This window comes from Papio anubis, chromosome 10 (genome assembly GCF_008728515.1).
Source record: "Papio anubis isolate 15944 chromosome 10, Panubis1.0, whole genome shotgun sequence".
NCBI classification, from domain to species: domain Eukaryota; kingdom Metazoa; phylum Chordata; class Mammalia; order Primates; family Cercopithecidae; genus Papio; species Papio anubis.
In genome coordinates, this window is record NC_044985.1 from 114,482,510 (window position 1) to 114,505,849 (window position 23,340).

The 23,340-nt window shown below is 43.0% G+C and overlaps 1 protein-coding gene across 2 annotated transcripts in view; it reads left to right on the forward strand.

Annotated features, from left to right (window-relative positions):
• The first annotated feature begins 2,114 nt into the window (after positions 1–2,114).
• CAB39 (calcium binding protein 39) overlaps positions 2,115–23,340 on the forward strand; it is a 108,148-nt gene continuing 86,922 nt past the window's right edge. Inside the window, exon 1 of one of the 2 annotated variants that reach the window (XM_031651598.1) lies at positions 2,115–2,501. The gene's annotated coding sequence lies outside the window, so the exon portion shown is untranslated. Of the gene's footprint in view, positions 2,502–20,642; positions 22,471–23,340 lie in introns of those variants that run through there. The other variant, XM_031651599.1, reaches the window with a different exon arrangement.

Here is a 23,340-nt window from a genome sequence, read left to right on the forward strand (position 1 = left end):
GTGAGCCACCTTTTAAATGTGTCTAGAGGTGACCATTTTACTCTTCTACTGCCACCACCCTGGACCGAGCCTTTTTTTTTTTTTTTTGAGACGTAGTCTCGCTCTGTCACCCAGGCTGGAGTGCAGTGGCGCAATCTTGGCTCACTGCAAGCTCCGCCTCCTGGGTTCACGCTATTCTCCTGCCTCAGCCTCCTGAGTATCTGGGACTACAGACGCCCGCCACCACGTCCAGCTAATGTTTTTTTTGGATTTTAGTAGAGACGGGGTTTCACCGTGTTAGCCAGGATGGTCTCGATCTCCTGACCTCATGATCCGCCCGTCTCGGCCTCCCAAAGTGCTGGGATTACAGGCGTGAACCACCGCGCCCGGCCGGGAGTCTCCTTCTATCACTCAAGCTGGAGTGCAGTGGCACGATCTTGGCTCACTGCAACCTCCGCTTCCCAGGTTCAAGCACTTCTCCAGCCTCACCCTCCCAAGTAGCTGGGGTTATTTTTGTATTTTTAGTGGAGACGAGTTTCACCATACCGGTCAGGCTGGTCTCGAACTCCTGACCTCAGGTGATCCACCCACCTTGGCCTTCCAAAGCGCTGGGATTGCTGGCGTGAGCCACCACGCTGGGCTGAACCGAGCCTTATCTTTCGACTGGCTGATTTCAGCAGCCTTCTCACTGGTCCCCCTGCTGAAGGGGTTTTCAGTCTGGTCCTCATACCACAACCGCAGGGATCCTTCTGAAATGTCAGTCCATGTCCTTTCTTTGCTCAAAATCCTTCAAATTGCTTCCCATCTCCTTGAGAGTGAAAACAGGAAGTCCTAACTTTGGTTGGTAGGACCGCACTCCTTCCTTATCTCCTGTCCTCTTTGGGGCCTTGGTCCTGCTATTCCCTCTGCCTTTCCATGCAGAAAGCTCCCAGGCGCTCTCTCTCCAGGAAGCTGCTCCCTGAAGGAGCGCTGTAAATAACAATACCCTGCTTTCTCTCCCCTCCTCACCCAGTGGTGTTTTTTAACTGTCCAGTATTTTTTTGCTTCCTTTTTGGAGACAGTCTCGCTGCAATGGCGCGGTCTCGACTCACTGCAACCTTCGCCTCCCGGGTTCAAGCGATTCTCCTGCCTCAGCCTCCCAAGTACCTGGGATTACAGACACCCGCCACCACGTCCGGCTAATTTTTTTTTTTTTTGTACTTTTAGTAGAGACAGAGTTTCACCGTGTTGCCCAGGCTGGTCTTGAACTCCTGACCTCGTGATCCGCCCACCTCGGCCTCTCAAAGTGCTGGGATTACAGGCGTGAACCACCGCGCCTGGCCTAACTGTCCAGTATTATACACACCTGTAGGTTTATTAGTCAATTATTTGTCAACTGTTTGCGCTAGGAGCAGGGACTGTTTCGCTCACTGCCCCACCCCCTGGCGTACAGGAGGCGCTAAAAAAATAGTTCATTAAACATTAAAAATTAGTTCATTACACATTAAAAATAAAGAAACGAAAATACACACATATGGCATTTGTATGTGCCGGGCTCCGTTGTCAGAGCTTTGCAATGCACTGTCCCGTTCATCCTCAGAAGCCCGTGGCTGGTACCACTATATTATTATATACTTCTTTTTTTTCTAACGTGTGAGGAAATCCAGGCACAAGGACGTGAAACAGCCCATAGATAGCAAATGGTGGAGCAGGATGTAAATCCAGGTTGCTGATTTAAATAGGAATGTTCCCATTAATCTGGAACGTTCCGGCACTTTCTATGCTGTGTGCCCCTGGAAGCTAAAATGAAGTGATCTGCTCCTCGCAAGCAAGAAAGAATCGGTCTGCACAAAGTGGGATCCAGGCCTTTCGCAGAATTAAGCCTAAAGAGTTGAGGAAGTGGTCGTTCAAAGTGGGCGCGCGATTCCCGCTGGAAGAGCGCTCAGGCGGAAGAGACGGGAATGAGCCCCGCCTTGGAAGCTGCGGCGGAGGAAGAGGAACTGCGGGGGTTGACTTGTGCTTTTCTCTGCGGCCCCTCCCGTTCGGGCCTCGCGCCAACTCGCGGCGCCCTGAGTCCGCCAGCCGCTCGGGGGCGCCCAAGGCGGAAGGGGGCGTTGCGGCGCCGCCCGACGTCGCGTCCTCGGCGGCTGCGCAGTGCGCACGTCAAAGCCGGGCTCGGGCCGCGAGCGGGGCGAGGGGATCGGGGAGCGGCGCGGCCTGGGAGACACAGAACCTTCAGGCGCCGGGGCGGAGGCACAGACGAAGACTAAGGCGGCGCCGGGCCCCACAGCAGCAGCCGCAACCCAAGTGAACGCAGCAGCGCGGCGGCAGCCGCGGGAGCCCCTGGGCCGCCGTCCGCCCGCGCAGCCGCCGCCGCCGCCGCGGGAGCCCGTCGCCGGGAGCAGGAGCGGGCGGAAGACAACGGAGGGGCCGAGCGTCCGAGCCACGCCGCGGGGACCGAACGAGCAGCCCGAGGCGGCGGCGGCCGAGGACGGCGACGGCGACGACGCGGAGGCAGAGAAGGGAACGCCTGGCCCAGCCCCGTGAGTGACCCCCGGCCCGGCCCTGCTCGTGGTGCGGACGGCTGCCCGGCTTCCGCCTGCCCCGCCGGGCCCTCACCGGCCCCGGGGTTGCCTCCATTTTCTTGGGTGGCGGCGGCCCCGGCTCAGCTGGGCCCCGGAGCCAGCGGGAGCAGCCGGGCCCGGCCTGCCCTCCTCCCGGCTCGGCCCCAGCCCTCGCTGAGACGCTCCCTTTGCCTTCGCCGGCGTGGGGCTCCCGGGGGCCTGCGGTCCAGGCGCTCCTGCCGCCCCCTCCGTGGTTCTCAGGCGGGGCTGGCGGCTCGGGGTGGTCCGGGCCAGAGTCGGGAGGGCGGGGAAGTGCGGGCCGGGTTAACTGTCACCGGCTGCACCCGGGCTCTGGCGCCTCGCTCCCGCCCCTGGTAAACTTCCTGTTGTCGGGAGGCAGATACCAGCGTTGTGATCAATTCAGGAAAATGCCTAACTGATTTCTGGTTAGGAATTGTGCGGTCGGAGCGTTCTCGAGTTCAGTGGAATCACCCGGAGCGCAGACTGCGTGCAGGCGCCGTAGTCGACCCGCGCCGGAGGGATTCAAAGGTGAAGCGGCCCCGGTCCCCTCCCCCGAGGAGCTTAGGCTCTGGTGTGGGAGATAAGACGAGTACACAAATAACTGCGATACCGGGAAGGAGGTGATAAGTCCTGTGAAAGAACGACAGAGTGCTGGAAGGGCACCCGGAAAAACCGAACCGATCACTTCTGCCTAGCAGAAACCTGGAAGGCGTTCTGGGCGGGGGGTGCTGAGCACAGTCTTGAAGGCCTGATGGGATTTAGGAGAGGAGGGTTGCAGAAGAGATGTGTGGAAGGGGCAGCAAAAACGAGAAGACAAAGCCTGGAAATCATGGATAATTCCGTTTGTTGGCGTGGTGCAGGGGGCGGGGGGTATGGGGCTAAAGAGGTATTTTGGGGCCAGATCCCTGAATGCTGTAGAGGAGCTATTTGAGCAGCATTCTAAGAGAAACTTAGAGCTCATTTCTCAGTGACTCATGAGCCCGGAAATGTAGGCTAGGGGATATTAAAGGCGCTCTTGTGAAAGAAGAGAGAAGGAGGCCCAGTCAGGAGTTCACATTCTGTGCCTTGAATATAATGCAGTTTCAGATCGATTTTGACAGCTTCCCAGATATTCAAGTAAATCCATGCCCAAGCTAAGCAAAGTACCTTTGCAGAAAGCTTCATTAGATGTCAGGTTCTTAAGAGATAATGAAAAGGTGTATATAAAATAAGCTCATCTGCACACAGAAGGTGTTTCTGTTTGTGCGTTCGCTAAAATGCATAAAAACTTACTGCACTTTGTATTAGGCGTCTGTACTTTGGAATTACTAAGTTAAACCTACAATCTTTGAGGTGGCATTTGTGTAAAATAACAAATTGACGTTTTTTAAAAAATAGTTACTAGTAATCTGTAGAAAACCGGACGTAGACCTTTTTGTAGAAAGGTAAAACTTTGTTTTTATTTTTATTTTATTGCGAGATCTTTATAGTAGAGCCAGAAGTGAAAGTGTTTAGCTTTATTTTGTAGTTTCTTCAAATTGCTAGGAAGTAATTAGCAGCTGTATTTGAAATCTAGAATATACAATCTGTGAAAGCAGCTTAGGGCCTAAGTTTTGTAAGCGTTCAAATGCCACCTTTTTGCAGTTTAAAAATTTTCTACATTTCAAAATAATACATGATCTTTGTCAAAGCTTGCAAAATTCAGGGAGTACTAGAAAATCTTTATAACATTTTCTGTAATCTTACCACTTAGATTTGGTTACTGTTAACATTTTCGCGTATTTTCTTTGCAGTCTTTTTCTGTGTATTTTTTCTCTGCATAATGAAATATATTGTATGCATATGTATACACACACATATCCCTAAGCTTTTCTTATCATTAAATATCTTTAGATAAAAAATTTTTACTCAGCAATGGAAATCTTTTAAGCGTGTTATGTTTTCCTGACAAGGTTGTATTATTTACCTCAGATGAAATGCAGTAGTTACTCTTAATAACTACTAGTGTGGACAGAACTTTTTCTAAAAGCTTCTTGTTTCAAGTACATTTATTACTTTCTCTGTAAGACTTGGATCCTCTTGCTTGTTGAATAAAGTTTTTATTGGCAAGATGTGTGTTGTCATGAGGTATGGAAGAGGAAGAAAGCACACAGATCTCTGCTATAGGAGTGAATGGACTTCTAAAAGGATGCTGTCAAAAGATTACGATCATGGCTGGTATACCATCCCCCACAGACAGCGATGCAGTGTCCCTTCCTACCTCCCACTTCGCTCCTGAAAAATAGTCTCTACACTAGGGCCATCCATATAGGGTAACTATTTTTTGACCATGATAACACGAAGATTCAAACTGGATATCAGCATAGAATATTTCATGAAATGGTTTGCTACTATAACAAATGGGTGGTATTTGCTTTCTTGGTTTTGGTTTTTGAGACAGGTTCCCTGTTGCTCAGGCTGAAGTGCAGTGGTGCGAACACGGCTCACTGCAACCTCAACCTCCTAGGCTAAAGCCGTCCTCCAACTTCAGCCTCCCGTAGATGGGACCACAGGCTTGTACCATCACATCCGGCTAATTTTTGTATTTTTATAGAGACCGGATCTTGCCATGTTGCCCAGACTGGTCTTGAACTGCTGGGCTCAAGTAATCCTCTCCCAAAGTGCACGGATTACGGGTGTGAGCGTCCAAGCCCGCCTGAATATTTGTATTTTAATTTCAAGGCAGCTTACTTCCCTTCATTAACATTTTCTACTTCAGGTTCTTGTACTAAGTCAGTTTTTTCCCATGTATTTTGCATTCTAAGGTGTATTAATAAGATCTCTGTTTCTGTTTCATCACGTATAAAGCGAGATGCTGAGTAAGGCTGTGTACGTTTCCTAAAGTTAATATAGAAAAACTGCTAATAAAGTCCAGTGTAAGTATGGGGTTTGGTAACTTGATTTTTTTTGAATATTTGTATATTGCAAATGTGTATGCCACACAGGGTCTTTATTATCTTGGAATATTTACTAAAGTTTTCTGTTTTGATCAACTTTTGTGGGATTATAGATTTCTTTAGTTACTGCCATACTTTCCCAAGAGCCTTTTTTCCAGATTGATGACTAATCACTCACAGTTTTGCCATCTGCCATGAAAATACACAAATCCAACTTCCCCAACCCCACCCCCCCAAAATAAAATTGAATAGTGGGACGGAATTTCGTTTTAGGTATTGTCTTTTGGTTACGTTTCTGGCATTGTTTCTATTCCAGGTCTATTTTATTTTTTAATTTAGAAAATGTTTTAATTAAAAGAGATGGGGTCTTGTTCTGTTGCCCAGGCTGGTCTTGAACTCCTGGTCTTATGCCATCCTCCTGCCCCAGCCTCCCAAAGCACTGGGATTATAGGCGTGAGCCACCACACCGACCTCCAGACCTATTTTTAAAGTTCAGGGCGAGGGGTGTAGCTTACTCCTATAATCTCAATGCTTTGGGAGGCCAAGGTAGGAGGATTGCTTGAGCCCAAGAGGTGGAGGCTGACCTGAGCAACATAGCAAGACCCCATATCTACAAAAATGAAAAAATTAGCTGGGCATGGTGGTGTGTGTGTCTGTTGTCTTAGCTACTCAAGAGGCTGAGGCAGGAGGGATTGCCTGAGTCTGGGAATTTGCAGCCTCAGTGAACTGTGATCATGGCATTCCAGCTTGGGTGACAGAGTGATACCCCATCTTAAAAGACATATACATAAAATAAAAATAATAAAAATAAAAATTCATTTTCCTCTTTTTCATTGCTCCTTTTAATAATTGGGCATTTGGTTTTATGAATGTCTTTACATGTTACAGAAATGGGACTGTGGAAGGTAGATTAATATGGATAACAGAAAAACTTTGGTAGACTTTTTTTTTACACACTTTGTTGTGTGATAAAATTGTGTAAAAAAAGATCAAATCTCCGAATCTCTGGGTTAAATTACTTGTGACTTGTTATTACTGAGGTGTAAAGATCTGGCATTATTATGAAGTCAAGTAATCTAAAATTGCGTAGCGATTTAGTCATCAGTATCTTTTGGCTATTGTGAGAAGACTTGTATTAGAGACTTCTTTAATTACAGAAGGAATTGAACTGTGTGAGAGTTCTTACATTATGTGCTCTTACTGACTCTCCGACCAGATCCCAACCACTTTTTAAAAAATTCTCCTGCAAGGGAGTCTTGCAGTGGGAAAGAGAGACTGTCCTCAACTCCCCTAATCTCTACAGTCCAGAATATGGGGGCAGAGTAAAGTGAAGCAAATATTTCTGCCATCACCATTTGTAGAGTAGACCGGTCTGTGAATAAAATGATCAGTGTTCTGCCTGTTTCTCAGGCCCTCCAAGGATTATGAGAAGAGTTGCTGCGGGCCTAGGTGGCAGATCATAGACTGGTGGTGATGAAATCAGGTTAACAGCTTGTTGCCATCTGCATTTTTGGTGGGTGGGGTGCGTTTTAGTCCTTCATTGTGCCATTTCTGTTTCACTGAGCTTGCCAGTCCCAAGTGCTTTTAACTTTTAAAACAGAAGGGGTGAGGGGACAGCAGAGTTGTGGTTTATAGCAGCTGTGATGTCAAGCCTGCAGAGGAAGGGAGAATGGCATGCAGAGAATTGCAAGAGGTCATTCGGGTGTGAAGTGGCTCCAAAGGAGGGAGGTAAATCCTGCCTTGGCCATTTATGTTGACCAAATCCAGTGCATACCTATTTGTATGATCTTTAATAGCTTTTGTCTTGGTACTCAGAATATAGTGTTTTAAGTTATAGATTGTGTTTGCTTGTTCGTGTGTGTGTGTGTGTTCATATGCATATTTTCAGAGATGGAGAAAATCTAGCCATTATTTAGTGGCAGTTTGGTTTTATATGGTAATTATTCTTTGGGAGCATCATCTAGCAAAAATTGTTGAGGACCAAGAAAGTACGATACTGTTAAAAAAAATCACACACTTTATTTTGGTAATATGTTTGAGAAACAGAACATACATTGTGTAGCTTTATCTTAATTAAGTTCCTACTTTGACCTTGTCTAATGAACTGTAACTTGCTCTTTACAGGGTACGGACTGTTAACATGTTAGTCACTGTTGCCTCCCTTCACAGTAGATTATATGTCAGCTGTATTGAGGCACTAGGAAGAAATACTTGAACAGGTTTCTGTTTACATGTCTGTAGTTAAGGCCCACTCTTAGATTTATAGAATTTGGAGAGGCAGTGTTAGCTAGTGGTTAAAAGCACAGGTGCAGCCAGACTGCCTAGATTTTGAACCCTCATTCCTCTGCTGTGGGCTCTATAACCTTAAGTTCCTTCTGTCTAGCTTGAATTCCTTGGATGGTAATAATAGACAATATCTGAGAGGGTTGGAGGACGATTAAATGAGTTGCTACATCTGATGTGCTGCCGTATATCAGATGCCTAGACATAAGTTGTGTGATGCCGAGGATAGGCTTTTCCAGGTGGGAGAAACTTTAGAACTTCAGAGACAACCTGGGCAGAATGGTTCTTTCTGCAGGTGGGAACACTGAGGCCCACCATAACTAGAGCAGAGTTTGGTTCACTTTGAGCGGTAACAGGTGTAGCTTTCTGCAAAGTGAAGTCTCTTTCCTAGGGTTGTATGGCCTATTAGCCACAGGACTGAATCTGGAGCCTGGTTTTCTTCATTTTTTGTCCAGTTTACTTGAATTAAGTATCATACTTTATGCAATAATGTCTCCTTTTGAATCTTTTCACTAACATTTACAAAGGTTGTATTCAAAATATATTAAATGCTCTTTGTCATATAATTCTTTTTTAAGGTTTAATATACTAATATTCATAATATTTGTGATGTAGCTGGCAAGTCATTTGGGAGGGATGTATGAAGTTAAAAGTTTAAATAGGCAAAGAATCAAGGGAAATTAACAAAAATTAGTTAGCTTGGGGGAACAAATTACCATTTAGGTACACTAAATGTTGGGCAAACCTCTTAGGTAGTATTGTCCCCAACATCATTATTGATGGGAAACCAAAGTGAGGGGTTTGTCCAGGATAACACAGACATTGCACAGTTGAGCCAGAATTTGAACTCAGGTCTGCCTCACTTCAAAATATGTGCTCCCTGAAATAGGGTATGACTCCCTCATATGAAATCATTTTATTTTCCTTGCTGAGCAGTTTTGAATTAGTATTTTAGAATGAAGGTTTATAAATAGATCCTAATTTGGATTTTAATAGATTTCCAAGCAGTAACCACATGTTATAATCTAAAAGAGATGGTTTATTACAAATGCTTTAGTTGTATAGTCATAATTTGATTAGTGGCTTATAGTTTAGTTAGGCCAGTAGATAGTATTTAATTTCCACATTATTCTTGTAGAGAAGATGGGAGGCCTGTGTTACAGTGGGAAACACAGAAGCCTGGGAATCAAAAGCTCTGGGCTGGGTCCTGACTCTGTGACTAATTATGTTGTCACTCTGGACAAGTAACTCCATCTCTCTGGGCTTCAGTCATCCCATTATTACACCAAGGGTCCCAGATTGAAAACCCCTCAAGTTCTCTTGCCCTTATTTTCAGTGATTTGTGTGTAGGCTTCTGACTTGCCTTTTTCTCCTGCACTGGTTCCCTCCCCTTTTGCTGGTGGTCTTACAGTCTGTGTGAGTACTTCATGGCATGTGACTGTGCTTTAACCTTTTTTCTCCCAGTTGGTCAGATGCCTAGTGTTATTTCATAGTACTGAAGTTCTCTGCTTAGGGTAAAGAGAGTAACATCAAAATGTGTATTTTCAAATTTTCTACCTTTGTGCTTATGAATAAGTAGTTGTAGAACTAAATCTTTTATGTTTGTAAAGTACAAGCTTAATAAGTCAGGCTATTTATTAACAAATCCTCAAGCCTCACATCAGTTTCGTTGTCACAACTGTGTTGTAAAGTTCTGCGAGCTGTTTGTTTTAGGGGAAGGAAAGATGTTAACCAAAGGCAGTGAGAATGGGAAAGAAAGGACCAAAAATGTAGAATCAAATTTGGGGATGTAAAGAACATGCTTTGGCTGTATGTAGTTGGTATTAATCCCCTACCTATGTAAAGGTGGCATCCTGGCTTAGATCACAGGGTTCTTTGCAGCTCGGGATTCTGTCACTGATAAGACATAAAGGTGATATTCACCACCCATTAGCATTCATAATTCCTCAAATGTCTGTTATTTATTTGGTCCACAAGTAGTTTGTTTTTTTCCTCAGGACGGAGTCTCACTCTGTTGCCCAGGCTGGAGTACAATGGTGCGATCTTGGTTCACTGCAGCCTCCGCCTCCCAGGTTCAAGTGATTCTCCCACCTCAACTTCCCAAGTAGCTGGGATTGCAGGTGTGCACCACCACACACAGCTAATTTTAGACAGGGTGTCATCATCTTGGCCAGGCTGGTCTCAAACTTCTGACCTTGTGATCCGCCCACCTCCGCCTCCCAAAGTGCTGGGATTACAGGCGTGAGCCACCACACCAGGTTTAAGCAGTTTTTAATGCCCCTTGTGCTAGGTAGTGTTCTAAAGACCGGGCCTCAAGGAGCTCTCGGTAAACAAGTTTTTTCCTGCTTTGATGGCATGTGATCAGCCAGCCAGTTCATTTACTTTTGAATTCTATAGCAGGGAGACAGAAACTCAGGCTGTTAACATGACCCATGTAGATACTCTTTTGGCTTCCGTCTCTCTAGTTACAGTATGGTTTCATCGCTGTTCAGCATTGGTGAGTTACAGGTTTTTCATATGTATATAAGTTTCATATCTCTAGATTGTAATTTATTTGAATAGAGGTTTTTAGTTTTTTACCTCTTAAAATTTATCTCCTCTCCCCTTTTCCCCACCTCATGTTTTCAGAGTATAGTAATACGTTCTTTCTATAAATACTAAATGATACAGCTGTGTGGTAGTATGATAAAACATTTTTTTTTTTTTGAGAAGGATTCTTGCTCTGTCGCCCAGGCTCAAGTGCAGTGGCGCGATCTCCGCTCACTGCAACCTCCACCTTCCGGGTTTACGCCATTCTCCTGCCTCAGTCTGCCGAGTAGCTGGGACTACAGGCACCCACCACCACACCTGGCTAATTTTTTTGTATTTTTAGTAGAGTCAGGGTTTTACCATGTTAGCCAGGATAGAGTATGAGAAAACTTTGGCAGTCAGCATGGTGGCTCATGCCTGTAATCCCAGCACTTTGGGAGGCCAAGATGGGCAGATCACTTAAGGTCAGGAGTTCAAGACCTGCCTGGCCAACATGGCGAAACTCTGTCTCTACTAAAAATACAAAAATTAGCCTGGCATGGTGTCAGGTGTCTGTAATCCCAGCTACTTAGAAGGCTGAGGCGGGAGAATTGCTTGAGCCCTGAGGGTGGAGGTTGCAGTGAGCCGGGATCCTGCCACTGCACTCCAGCCTGGGCAACAAGGAAACTCCATCTCAAGAAAAAAGAAAAAGAAAATTTGCTTAGCAGAGATGAAATACTTAACGAAAATACAGTTTTTTTCTGTTTATCTTTTTATTTCAGCTATATTTGTGCTTATTTGAAAGTGATTTACATACTATGATAATTGAAGGTTATGAGGATCCCCTTTTCCCAGATAAGTTCCACATAAAGCCGTGTTTCCCAAATTGTGTTTTGTAGAATGCCAGTCTTATGAGAGATTGTTTATAGGAGAGCTTCCAGGGTGAGATTTTAACTTGGGAGAACACTGGGTTAAACGTAGTTAAACAGATGTTTATTTTTGATGGTGATTGTGTTACTGTTTTTCTGCAGAGCTTGTCAGAGTTTTTAGTAGTGTGTATTGGCAAGTTGAGAAATACTGCACCTTATATTTCCTTCCTTCAAGTGTATTTGGTCGAAAGAACACCCCCTCCCCCCAGGAAATACCCACAAACATCTTGAAGAAAGGTTCTACTGGAACACAGTTTGAGAAACCCTCTTATTTGCATACTTATTAGTATGGCATTCAAAGCATTTACTTGCTAATTGGGATGATAATTTTTTATCAGTTGAAATTCAACTAAAATTGTAGTGGCTTTCCAAGCCTTTTTTTTTTTTTTTTTCAGCCTGCAGTGAGAAATTATATTTTTGATCAGTGACCCAAGACATATACACACACTCTCAAAACTGAAAAAGAAATTTCATGAAACAGTACTTAGGTCTTACTACATATAATGCATTCTGATATTTTCTGTTTTATTTCTTAATGCTTTTTATGAACTACGAAAATAATTCAGCATGCAATTTGAGAGACACTACAAGTTTACATGAATTTATAAACTTAGGTTAGAGTGAAAATATACGATTCAAACTTTCATTTTTCTATTTAAAAAATATGTTTTGTAGAGATGTGATCTCACTATATTGCCCAGGCTGGCCTTAAACTCCTGGGCTGAAGCGATCCTCCTGCACCAGCATCCCAGAATGCTGGGATTACAGGCATGAGCCACTTTGCCCAGCCCCAAACTGTTGTATAAGTGAGAAAACTAAAGCTCAGTGTAGAAATGAGATGGGAGGGGCTCTGGCCATTCAGGATTTAAATCCTGGTTGTGTGTTGTTGGGCAGGGTGTTTAATGCCTGTTCTTCCTCAGCTTTCTCATTTGTAACAGAGCAATAATAGAACCTATACATAAAGTAGCTGTGAGGATTCAGTAAGAATGCCATGCATAGTGTGTCTGCTAGTGTGCTGTAAGTGCCCAATACATTTTAGCTTTTATGATGGTTGAAGTCTCAAATTCTTTCTGCTGTACTATACGTACTTTGAAAAGTATTTTAAGACTGTGGAAGTGTTTAAGTAACCTCCAAGTAAAGCTAGACTCTTGATCTCTAGTTGGATGTATCATTTGTTGTGATCTCAGCCCTCTGAAATAGTAAGTTTTAAAAATAGCGAAAAGGAGCCACTTAAAGTTGTTTTGTATCAGTTGCAAGTGGACTCTCGGTTGCTGAGCTTTATAGTATATTATTGTATAGTTTTAAAACTATTCTTCTTTAACTTTCTTAATTTTTAGTTTTGTTAAAGAAAAGAACGAATACTTTAGCAGCTATTCAAGCCTTTTTTTTTATTGTTTATAAGCTTGTAATTAAATACAAATATATCAATACCTGTAACCTATTAATTTAGCTTTCTTGTAGTTTTAATTCATTAAAATTAAAAAGTTACTGTTTCCTGTTTTATCCACGTTTCTGCAGGTATAGTGAGTTTGCCCATTCTCAATGTATTATATTGCCTTTGGGGGTTTAGTTTTGTGTCCTGACCTAAGAAAAGGGACATTTACAGGGGATTTACAATAGTTGGAGCCTGATTTCCCATTATCTTTTTTTTTTTTTTTTTTTCTTTTCCTTTCTGGTTTAGACACTTTATTTTCATTTTTCTGCTTTGGGCTTCCTGAACCCACCCCACTTAAATTTTAAGGTTGAACCTCCCCCAAAAACAGGAAGACAAGCAAGTCTCTGATTCAACATTCTTGGGGGAGTAAGTTTTACTCTCCAAAGCCACATCACAGAAATCCTGCTGCCCCTTCTGCAGCAGGTGTGTCCTCATCTGTACGTTCCTGCAGTGTGTTGTCTTTGAGTTGATCCTTCAGTTGTCTCACCTCCCAGATCCTTCGCCTCCTTTTAGTGCCCCACCCCACACTGTCCTTGGAGAGCCGCACTATCACTGGGGCACCCAGAACCCCCTGCCTGCTGATTGGGCTTTGGTTGGGTCTGGCCAGTAGAAGCCCTGGGCAGGAGATTAGAGAGTAGGAGGAAAAAGAACTCAGCGTATGTCTTGCCCTGCCCTGTTCGTGCCCTCGTGGCATTGTTTGGCCAGGGGTTCCCATTGTCTTAAACATAGCTCGCTACTTCGTATATTAATGGCACTACTGAGGCATTTGAGTTTTCTAGCCATGGATTGTTTTTCAGTTTGTTTCTTTTATACTCCAGTTTGTCTTCAGTGTGACCTGAAGTTGCTGAAATAAGAGGTTCCAATCAGCATCACCACCACATACCAATTCAGTATGAAAATAGCATAGAGGGCCTGGTGGTGTGGCTCACACCTGTAATTCCAGCACTTTGGGAGGCTGACGTGGGTGGATCCCTTGGGGCTTTTAGGAGTTTGAGACCAGCCTGGGCAAAACGGTGAAACCCTGTCTCTACTAAAAATACAAAAATTAGCTGAGTGTGGTGACGCACACCTGTAATCCCAGCTACTTGGGAGGCTGAGGCATGAGAATCGCTTGAACCTGGGAGGTGGAGGTTGCAGTGAGCCGAGATTGCACCACTGCACTCCAGCCTGGGTGACAGACCGAGACTGTCTCCAAAAAAAAAAAAAAAAGAAAAAGAAAATAACATAAAGGCATACAGATTCTCTACTTGTGTGAACAGGAGGAATGTAATAAAAAGAATAAATAATTGCTAACATAGCACATGTATGTTAGCTGCTGATAAATTGTTTAAGACCTCTGTGAATAGTTTACCTCTTTTAATCTTTTAATAGCCCTTTTTAATATCAAATTTTGTCCTCATACTTTTAGGTGAGTAATGGAGAAAAACAAGCAAATTATGTAATTGGCCTGAAGTTATACATGTAGAAAGTGGTCCTAGATTTGAAACCCAGGTCACAGAGCTTGAACTTGCAACCTACCATGCTGCCTCTACCACAGGATACTGGAATGTAGCGTCATCCTGGAACGTAGGACATTTCTGATACAGAAACAGATGAGATCAAGTCTCCTGGTCAGGATGTTGGATGTCTCAGGACACAGAGAACTTTCATTTCTCATGACTGAGTTGCTGTCAATGATCTTTGAGGAGTTGTGATGAAATGGAGCCATGCAAGAAAATTAGGAAAGTTAAAAGTACGATTTTTCCATAAAAGGAAAAGATGGAATCTACAAATCATGAGACTGCACTTGATGTTGATTGCCAGAGTCCGAGCTATGTGTTGATTTCTAGAAGCTACCATCCATTTATTAACTATTTCCTTTTTTAGTAGGATTCTATTAAATGTCTTAGATAAGGATGGGGCAGGATAGGATTGCTGAAAGAATGCATGGTTCTTCCATATTTGAGATTATCTGAAAATATTAAATCGTACAGTTTAAATTGGAATATTTTTCTAGGACTTAAAGTCATTTTGATGTTTTTGCTTTTTAATTTAATTAATTTTTTTTTAGACAGAGTCTCTCTCTGTTACTTGGGCTGGAATGCAGTGGCACGATCTTGGCTCACTGCAACCTCTGCCTCCTGGATTCAAGTGATTCTCGTGCCTCAGCCTCCTGAGTAGCTGGGATTACAGGTGGCCAGGCTGGTCTTGAACTCCTGGCCTCAAGTGAGCTGCCCACCTTGGACTCCCAAAGTGCTGGGATTACAGGCATGAGCCACTGCGCCTGGCCTCATTTTGATGTCTTTATAGGATCCTTTTACTTGTGTTCATTATAGCTATCTAATATGCTTTGGGGGAGTCTCATATGGCACATTAGTCACAGGTACGGTGGCCTGCATCCCTATGCCTTAACCTTCCCATGTAGGCAGGAAGGAACTAGGAACTGTTAGTATCTTCCTGTATGTAAACACAGCAAAGTAAATACTTTCTGTTTTTATATTGTTAAAATAATCCATTTCTGTTCTTGAAGATCGTTGCTAACCTATTCGTTTACTCAGAAGCTAGTCTTGGTCTTGTTCACATAGTGATTGGAAACTGAGTTGATGGAAAGAGGGCAACCCTTCCCCACAGAAGCTGAAAGGGAGGGGCAGGGAATGTTTTTTCTTTTTTAGTCTTACAGAAGGTCCCCAACTTTTTAAACATAGTGAAAGGAAGACAGAAGGAATCAGTGTGCTTAGCATACGAGATTGTATGCTGATGCCCTTCAGGTGTTTGAAAAGGTCAAAAGACTGTCTTTTATGGAGGCTTTTGTTATTGAGAAGAGGAAGGAATAATACGAAATACAGAGAGGGAAGAGGAACAAGACAGGAGTATATCCAGAAGAAAGTGACCAAGTAACCATAGACACTGGGTCTAAATTTGTGTGTCATACACAACTTTGAAAGAGCTAATAATGAAGGTGGAACTGATTGCTTTTCAGAATTGTCTTAAGAAGTAGAGCACTTGAATAGATTGTTAACCATATTTAATAATATATGTAAATATTTAAATATATATAAATTGAAAGAGGGCAAGCCTTCCTCATGGAAGCTAAAAGGGAGGGGTGGGGGATATTTTAAATGTATGTAAATATTTAAATATGTATGTATTTAAGAAGTAGAGCACTTGAATAGATTGTTAACTATATGTGTGTGTGTGTGCGTGTATGTGTATATATATATATATTTTTTTCTTTTTCCTTTTCTTTTTTTTTTTTTTTTGCGACAGTGTCTCGCTCTATCACCCAGGCTGGAGTGCAGTGGCGCAGTCTTGGCTCACTGTAGCCTCAACCTGGGCTTGAGTGATCCTCCTACCTCAGCCTCCTGAGTGACTGGGACTACAGGTGTGCACCACCATGCCCAGATAACTTTTTTGTATTTTTTGTAGAGATGGGGTTTCACTATGTTGCCCAGGCTGGTCTAGAACTGGGCTGCAGTGATCCATTTGCCTTGGCCTCCCTAAGTGGCCAAGTGCTGGGATTACAGGTGTAAGCCACTGTGCCTGGCCTTAACTTATGGAATATATTAAATATATATTAAAGGTTGTAGCCTCCCAACCAGATAGGGGAAGGAGTACTCCAGACCCAGTTAGCATAGAAATTATACGCTCTTATATAAATGATATACCTAACATATATACCCGTGTAGAAATTATATGTTCTCTTTAAAAGTTTCAAAAAATATAAACTAGATTTTTTCTAGATCCTAGAATACCAAAAGATACCAAATTCATGTTACAAAACTAGCCTTGGCCAGGTGCGGTATCTCATGCCTGGAATCCCAGCACTTTGGGAGGCCTAGGCAGGAAGATCACCTGAGGTCAGGAGTTCAAGACCAGCCTAGCCAACATGGTGAAACCCAGTCTCTACTAAAAATGCAAAAGTTAGCTGGGTGTGGTGGCACGCGCCTATGGTCCCAGCTACTTGGGGGCTGAGACAGGAGAATTGCTTGAACCTGGCGGGGGAGGTTGCAGTGAGCTGAGACCACACCACTGCACTCCAGCCTGGGCGACAGAACAAGACATCGTCTCAAAAAGTAAAAATAAATAAAAACTAGCCTAAACTCTTAAAAACCTAATCAAATATAAAATATAAGAACAACAACCTGATAAGACATTACAAAGGACGAAAATTGTATTCCAATTTATCTTTTTTTTTTTTTTCTGCTCACTGCAGCTCTTCCACCCAAGCTCAAGTGATTCTCCAGCCTCAGTCTCCCCAGTAGCCGGGGTTACAGGGGTGAGCCACCACTCCCAGCTAATTTTTGTAGAAATGGTGTTTTGCCATGTTGAAAGTGCTGGGATTACAGGCGTGAGCCACCGCACCCTGCCCCAATTTATCTTTTATATGTGTTTTTGAGACAGGGTTTTGCTTTATCACCCATTCTGGAGTACAGTGGCGCAGTCCTAGTTTACTGTAGCCCGGAACCCCTAGGCCTAAGCAATCCTCCTGCCTTGGCCTCCTGAGTAGCTAGGACTACAGGCATGTGCCACCACACCCAGCTATAATTTTTTAAACTTTTTGTGGAGACGGGATCTCATTTTGTCTCCTAGATTGGTCTCCAACTCCTGGGCTCAAGCAATCCTCTTGCCTTGGCCTCCCAAAGTGCTAGAATGACAAGCATGAACCATTGCACCTGGCCCCAGTTTCACTTACAGGAACAATGAACATTCTAAGTAAAACACCAGCAAAACTAATTAAATATGAAATTGTTAAAGAAGATAAAACCTGGTATTTACTATGTGCCAAGTAAGTGTTCTAAGCACTAACATGATCTCAGTTAATCCCTGCAGCTTTGAGATTACTATGCTTATTTTACACATTATGAAATATAGGCCAAAAGGTTAAATAGTCTGCTCAAAGATAAGTTGCAAATAAGCCACAGAGCCTGATTTTGAACCTTGGGAGGTTTGCACCAGCTAGTATTTAACCTCTGGCTATATTGTCCCAGTATGTGCCAGGATAGCAGTGTTAAACAGGTATTCTTGTTTTATGAACTCTTGAAATCAGAAAACAAAACAAGGATGCCCAGTAACACTGATGTTTGATAATATCTTGGCCAGTGCAAGAATACATCAAATAAAAGAGTTAACTATTGGAAAAAATGGTGGAATATAGCAGTATTTGCAGATGGTCACAATTTTAAACCTGGGAAAACCAAGAGAATCAAATCAAGAGTTAAAAATAAGAGTTTAGTGCCTGGTGTGGTGGCTCATGCCTGTAATCTCAGCACTTTGGGAGGCCGAGGCGGGTGTATCACCTGAGATCAGGAGTTCGAGACCAGCCTGGCTAACGTGGTGAAACCCCGTTTCCACTAAAAATACAAAAAAATTAGCCGGGCGTAGTGGCGTGTGCCTGTAATCCAAGCTATTCAGGAGGCTGAGGCAGGAGAATGGCTTGAACCCGGGAGGTGGAGGTTGCAGTGAGCCGAGATCTCCAACTTGGGCAACAAGAGCAAAACTGTCTAAAAAAGAAAAAAAAAAAAGTTTAGTAAGATGGTTTTATAACACATAAAGATGTTTAATAATTGGTACCATTTGGTTATGAAAAATCTTGACCAAAAACCTCATTCATTATAGCAATAAAAAATGAAATGCCCAAGGTGAGGGAATCTATAAATATTTGAGATTTTTACAAGAAAAGTATAAATTTAAGTGAAAAAAGACTTAAGAACAAATGAGAAATTTTTTCCAAGTTGAATCAGTGTAGTATTGGCCAGATAATACTGTCAGATCTTTTAAGAAGTTGACTTACGAAACACAGTAAAAGATACATACGAGCCTACTACATAAGCAACCTCACACATTAGTGGAGAAAAATAAAGGATTATTTAGAAAAAATTTTTTCTTACAGTTTTTGAGGCAGAATCTTGCTCTGTCACCCAGGCTAGAGTTTCAGTGGCACGATCACGGTTCACTTCAGCCTCTACCTCCTGGGCTCAAGTGATCTCCCACCTCAGCGTCCCGAGTAGCTGGGACTACAGTAGGTGCACGCCACCACACTCGGTTAATTTTTGTAGTTTTTGCAGGTTTCACCATGTTGCCCAGGCTAGAGCAAAACATTTTTAAATGTTTGGTTATTCTTTGGGAAAATCAATTGTGATAATTAAGGTACCCTTTATATGAAAATATATCAGATGGGAGAATGTATAAAAACCATACATTAGAAGAAAACTTTTTTTTGTTTGAGACCAAGTCTCGCTCTTGTCCCCCAGGCTGGAGTGCAGTGGCGTGATCTCGGCTCACTGCAACCTCCACCTCCCAGGTTCAAGTGATCTTCTGCCTCAGCCTCCCGAGTAGCTGGGATTACAGGCAGCTGCCACCACCCCCAGCTAATTTTTGTATTTTTAGTAAAGACGGGGTTTCGCCATGCTGGTCTTGAACTCCTAACTTCAGGTGATCCACCCACCTCAACCTCCCAACGTGCTGGGATTACAGGCATGAGCTCCTGGCCAAGAAAACTTATGTGAATATCAATTGGAGGAAAAAGCAGGCTTATTTTCATTGCTGTCGAGTGACAGAAGAAAAGAACTAAGAAAAATGCGTGAAAAAAATTTATGCGATGATGGCCAAAGTGTTGACATTTACCTCAGTATAGTAAAAGCTTATATCAACTGATAACTGTCATTTATTAGTAAGCTCCTTTTATGTTTCAAATGCTGCCCTAGGCATTTTGTTCATCTTAAAATTTTATAACTAATTGAGATACAGAAGGTCAGTGTTTTATCCCCAGATTTTGGTTCACACCGCTACTAAACAGCAGAGCTGGGATTTAAACTGGGGTCTGATAAGAGATGGTCTTAATCCTTAAAGCATGCTGCCTTTCAAGTAAGTTAAAAGCTAAAACACTGGACAAGTGAACAGCCAGATCAGATAGTGGCTAAATAAAGTAAATGTAAATAAAACAATGGGCGGTGCTGTTAGAGATTTTAACAAGTAGTAATGCTTAATGCAAGTAGGGTTGCATTGAGATGCATAAGGCAAGATGATCTCATATACTGCTGGTAGGGCCTTTCTGGGCAAGAGTTTGGTCCAGGATATAGCCAGATTGTTAAGATACTCATGTAAATAAACCAGGAAAAAATAAAATTCCTTTTTCATTCTTACTACAAGTGATCTTCAGTGTCTTAAAAAATCTAGCTGTTTTATTGATGATGGTGGTGGTGGTTGCTTAACTCTGAATATACTGAAAACTATTGGATTTTATGCTTCAAAATACTTTTTTTGAGACAAAGTCTCACTCTGTCACCGAGGCTGTGAGTACAGTAATGTGATCATAGCTCACTGTAGCCTCAAACTTCAGGGCTCAAGTAATCGTCTCTCCTCAGCCTCTCAAGTAGCTAGGACTACAGACGAGCACCTCCACACCTAATTTTTAAATTTCTTGTAGAGACAGGGTCTTGCTATGTTGCCCAGCCTAGTCTTGAACGGGTCTCAGGCAATTTTCCTGCCTAGGCCTCCCAGAGTGCTGGGATTATGATGTGAGCCACCATGCCCAGCTGAATTGTATGCTTTAAATAGGTAAATTGTATGGTGTATGAATTTTATCTCAATAAAGCCAATATTTAAAATATCTAGCTATTTTAGCTATTGAGTGGAGAAGAAAATAGTTAGCTTTTTCGAACTTTGTGGTGTTAAAAATGTTCCAACAAGTTAGAGCCTTCCAGTTCATCTTGCACTGATTTTATTGGTACACCCCATTTAATGGAGTATCCTAAATCTACAGAAAGTGGAATTAGGTCTAAGACTGTCTTAGTGAGTGGAAAGGAGACAGAGCTGAGAGCTTGGTGAAATTACCTCTTTTTTTTTTTTTTTTTTTTTTGAGACAGAGTCTTGCTGTCGCCCAGGCTGGAGTGCAGTGGGGCTATCTCGGCTCACTGCAAACTCCGCCTCCCAGGTTCATACCATTCTTCTGCCTCAGCCTCAGGTCCCAGGTAGCTGGGACCACACCTGGCTAATTTATTGTATTTTTTAGTAGAGACAGGGTTTCACTGTATTAGCCACGATGGTCTCGATCTCCTGACCTCATGATCCACCCACTTCGACCTCCCAAAGTGCTGGAATTACAGGCGTGAGCCACCGTGCCTGGCCGAAATTATCTCTTAACAGGAGAACTCAGTTTCAGGTTTATCAGTCAGTTTTAAGACCACTTACTTGGGTTTTAGGAAACATCTTCTACCTCAGATTTTTTTTAAAACTAATGTGTGCATACAAACATAATCTCTGTTGATTTTCAGTTGTATCTCACCTTGTGAGGAGTACATGAAGATGGCCCTTGCTGTCTAGGGGCATGTATACATGTAAATGCATTTATTGTTAATTTTCAAATATAGGGGTGCATAAATCAGGGTAAAATCGCTCAAAGGTTCAGTGGGGAGAAAAAAAAAAAAAAAACTCATGTTGAGATGCTGGCTGCTGGGGGAATGAGACCAGTTAGATCAGCCTGTTCTGATTATTCAGCAGTGAGAGCAGGATGGGATGCATGATGATGATGATGAAGTACGTGCCTGTAGGAGAAATGGCAACTAGTTGCCCACCTGGCCTGGGTCAGTGTGGTTAGTGGGAAGTTGAAAAGTTATTTATTTCGTGACATAGGCAGAGTTCCCAATAAATCTCGAGAATTATAGATACTTACTGATTTGAGGTATTAAAAACTGCCAAGAGAGACTTCTTTACGTCATCACTGACAATTAAAGAGAATTTTAAATAATGGAATTTTTTTCAACCAGGACTAACAAATATTTATGTGCAGGTTACTCTGCTGCACCCTACTGTAAGTGGAGGGTTCTCTGTCTTTGCTAGATTGAGAAATGGACATGTGCAGGAAAGTTGGCTAGTCATAGGGAATCAAAATAGTCGCAGATTAGTAGGGGTGAACAAATGTCCTGACTTCCCAGACAGCACACGTTTATGCCTATTGTCCTGATGTATTTATTCATTGTGCCCCGTTTCATTCTCCAGTTTGCCCTGGTTTGGATGATAAATTGTCGTCTTACCATTCAGCAGTTGCAAGACTAGCTGTTTCTGGACCGCCTCCTCTCATTTTTTTGCTGTTAAGGATGCAAGACTATTGTATTAGGTTCTAGGGTGTCCCCCTGACGTACCCCCAAGGTAGTTTGATTCTCAGGTGTTGCTTCTGGAGCTGTAGTATTCCTTCTTTGAAACTAAAAGGGGTTTCAGTAGATTGCCTTGACTTTTCTTCCTTCTCAATGAGAGCTGTATGCCGTTAGCACTTCTGGCTCTAAAGTATTTGACTTTGCTTGAAAGGAGACTCTGAATGTAAACACTGTTTTTGCCCAAATTCTCTCTTCCTTCACTCTCCCATAAGTAGCTTCTCAGGAGCTACTGAAAGAGAAATTAGGGAGTTGCAGATTTTAAATGGTCGTTACTGGATGCCTTATAACTCTAAAAAAGGACTGTTTAAGGAGACAGTGTGGCAGTATTCCTATACTTACATATTTATATAATGTTTAATTCTTTATTTTCCATATCCCTTCCAAGTTTTAGAGCAAATGTTTCCAAGGGAAATACCAGGAGTTTCACAAGATCGTTTTGGGAGTTGAGTTTAGGATGGCCAGGGGAAAAAATTACATTTAATTTGCATTTGCTTGTATAATCTTGAACTTTATTCTCAATTTGTGAAAATAAGACATACTGTTTTTACACTTTAATTTTTTCTTTGTTTCTTCCCCTGTTAATGACACATTTCAGATCTCCATCCCCAAAAGTAGATATGCAGAATATATGGAAGAATAAAAGACAGTGCCACTCTTAGCCTGCACTAAGCCAGTTTGGCCCTCTAAAAGGTGAAGAGAAGAAAGATCTGACCCCTGCCCTCAGAGGTAGCCCTTTGTATTAATTGGAACTCTCATGTTTCTTCCAACAAAACAGGGATTTAGTAAAATTTTATTTTGGGGAAAAGGAAGGAGGGCATCTGGGTCTCAAAAGCTGGAACCAAGAATACAGGCACCTTTAAGACTGTCCATTTCCTACTGCATTTCCTTGCTTATTCGCCCCATGATCTCTGTGCAGACTAGATTTTTCCACCTGATAGAAAATCTGGCCACCTGCATTTCTTAAGTATGTATCATGGAACTTCAGCCCTTGGATAGACTGACTTCCTGTTCGGTGTCTAGCTTGCCCCTCCCTAACCTCTCAGTTAGGTTGAGGCCAGCAGGGGTGTGGTCATGTAAGGCCTTAGTACCACCCACTGGAGCTATGTGAGTGGTATGTGTGAGTGGGCGAGTTGCCAGAAATAAATGGTGCTGGGGGTGATATAGAATGACCCTGTGACCTTTCCGAGGATTGGTGGAGTCTGTCGTCTTCCCCTCCCATTTGTTTAGGCGTCCAGAATCAAATTCCGTAGACTTCTTGGTTATTTGACCCAGACCACATCTTCATTCCTGTTATTTTGCCCTTTATCTCTCATTAGTCTTAAAGGTAGGCCCTGTTTTAGGGCTTTTGGCCGCAGGTGTCATGAAGGCCTGAGGGAGTCTAAAAGGGCTGGCCCACAGGATCCCAGAGGCATTGCACCCTGACTGAGGAGCCACTGCACTTATATTCACTCAACTGCAGAGGGAGGAAATGGAATATGTGCCCCACCTAGGTGGAACACTCTTCTGCATTATTAGTCTTCTGGTCTAAACCACCAATATTTGGCAACGGTGGTGGGGTTGTGTTTTCTGTTGAGTCATAGGAAAGCATCAAGTGAC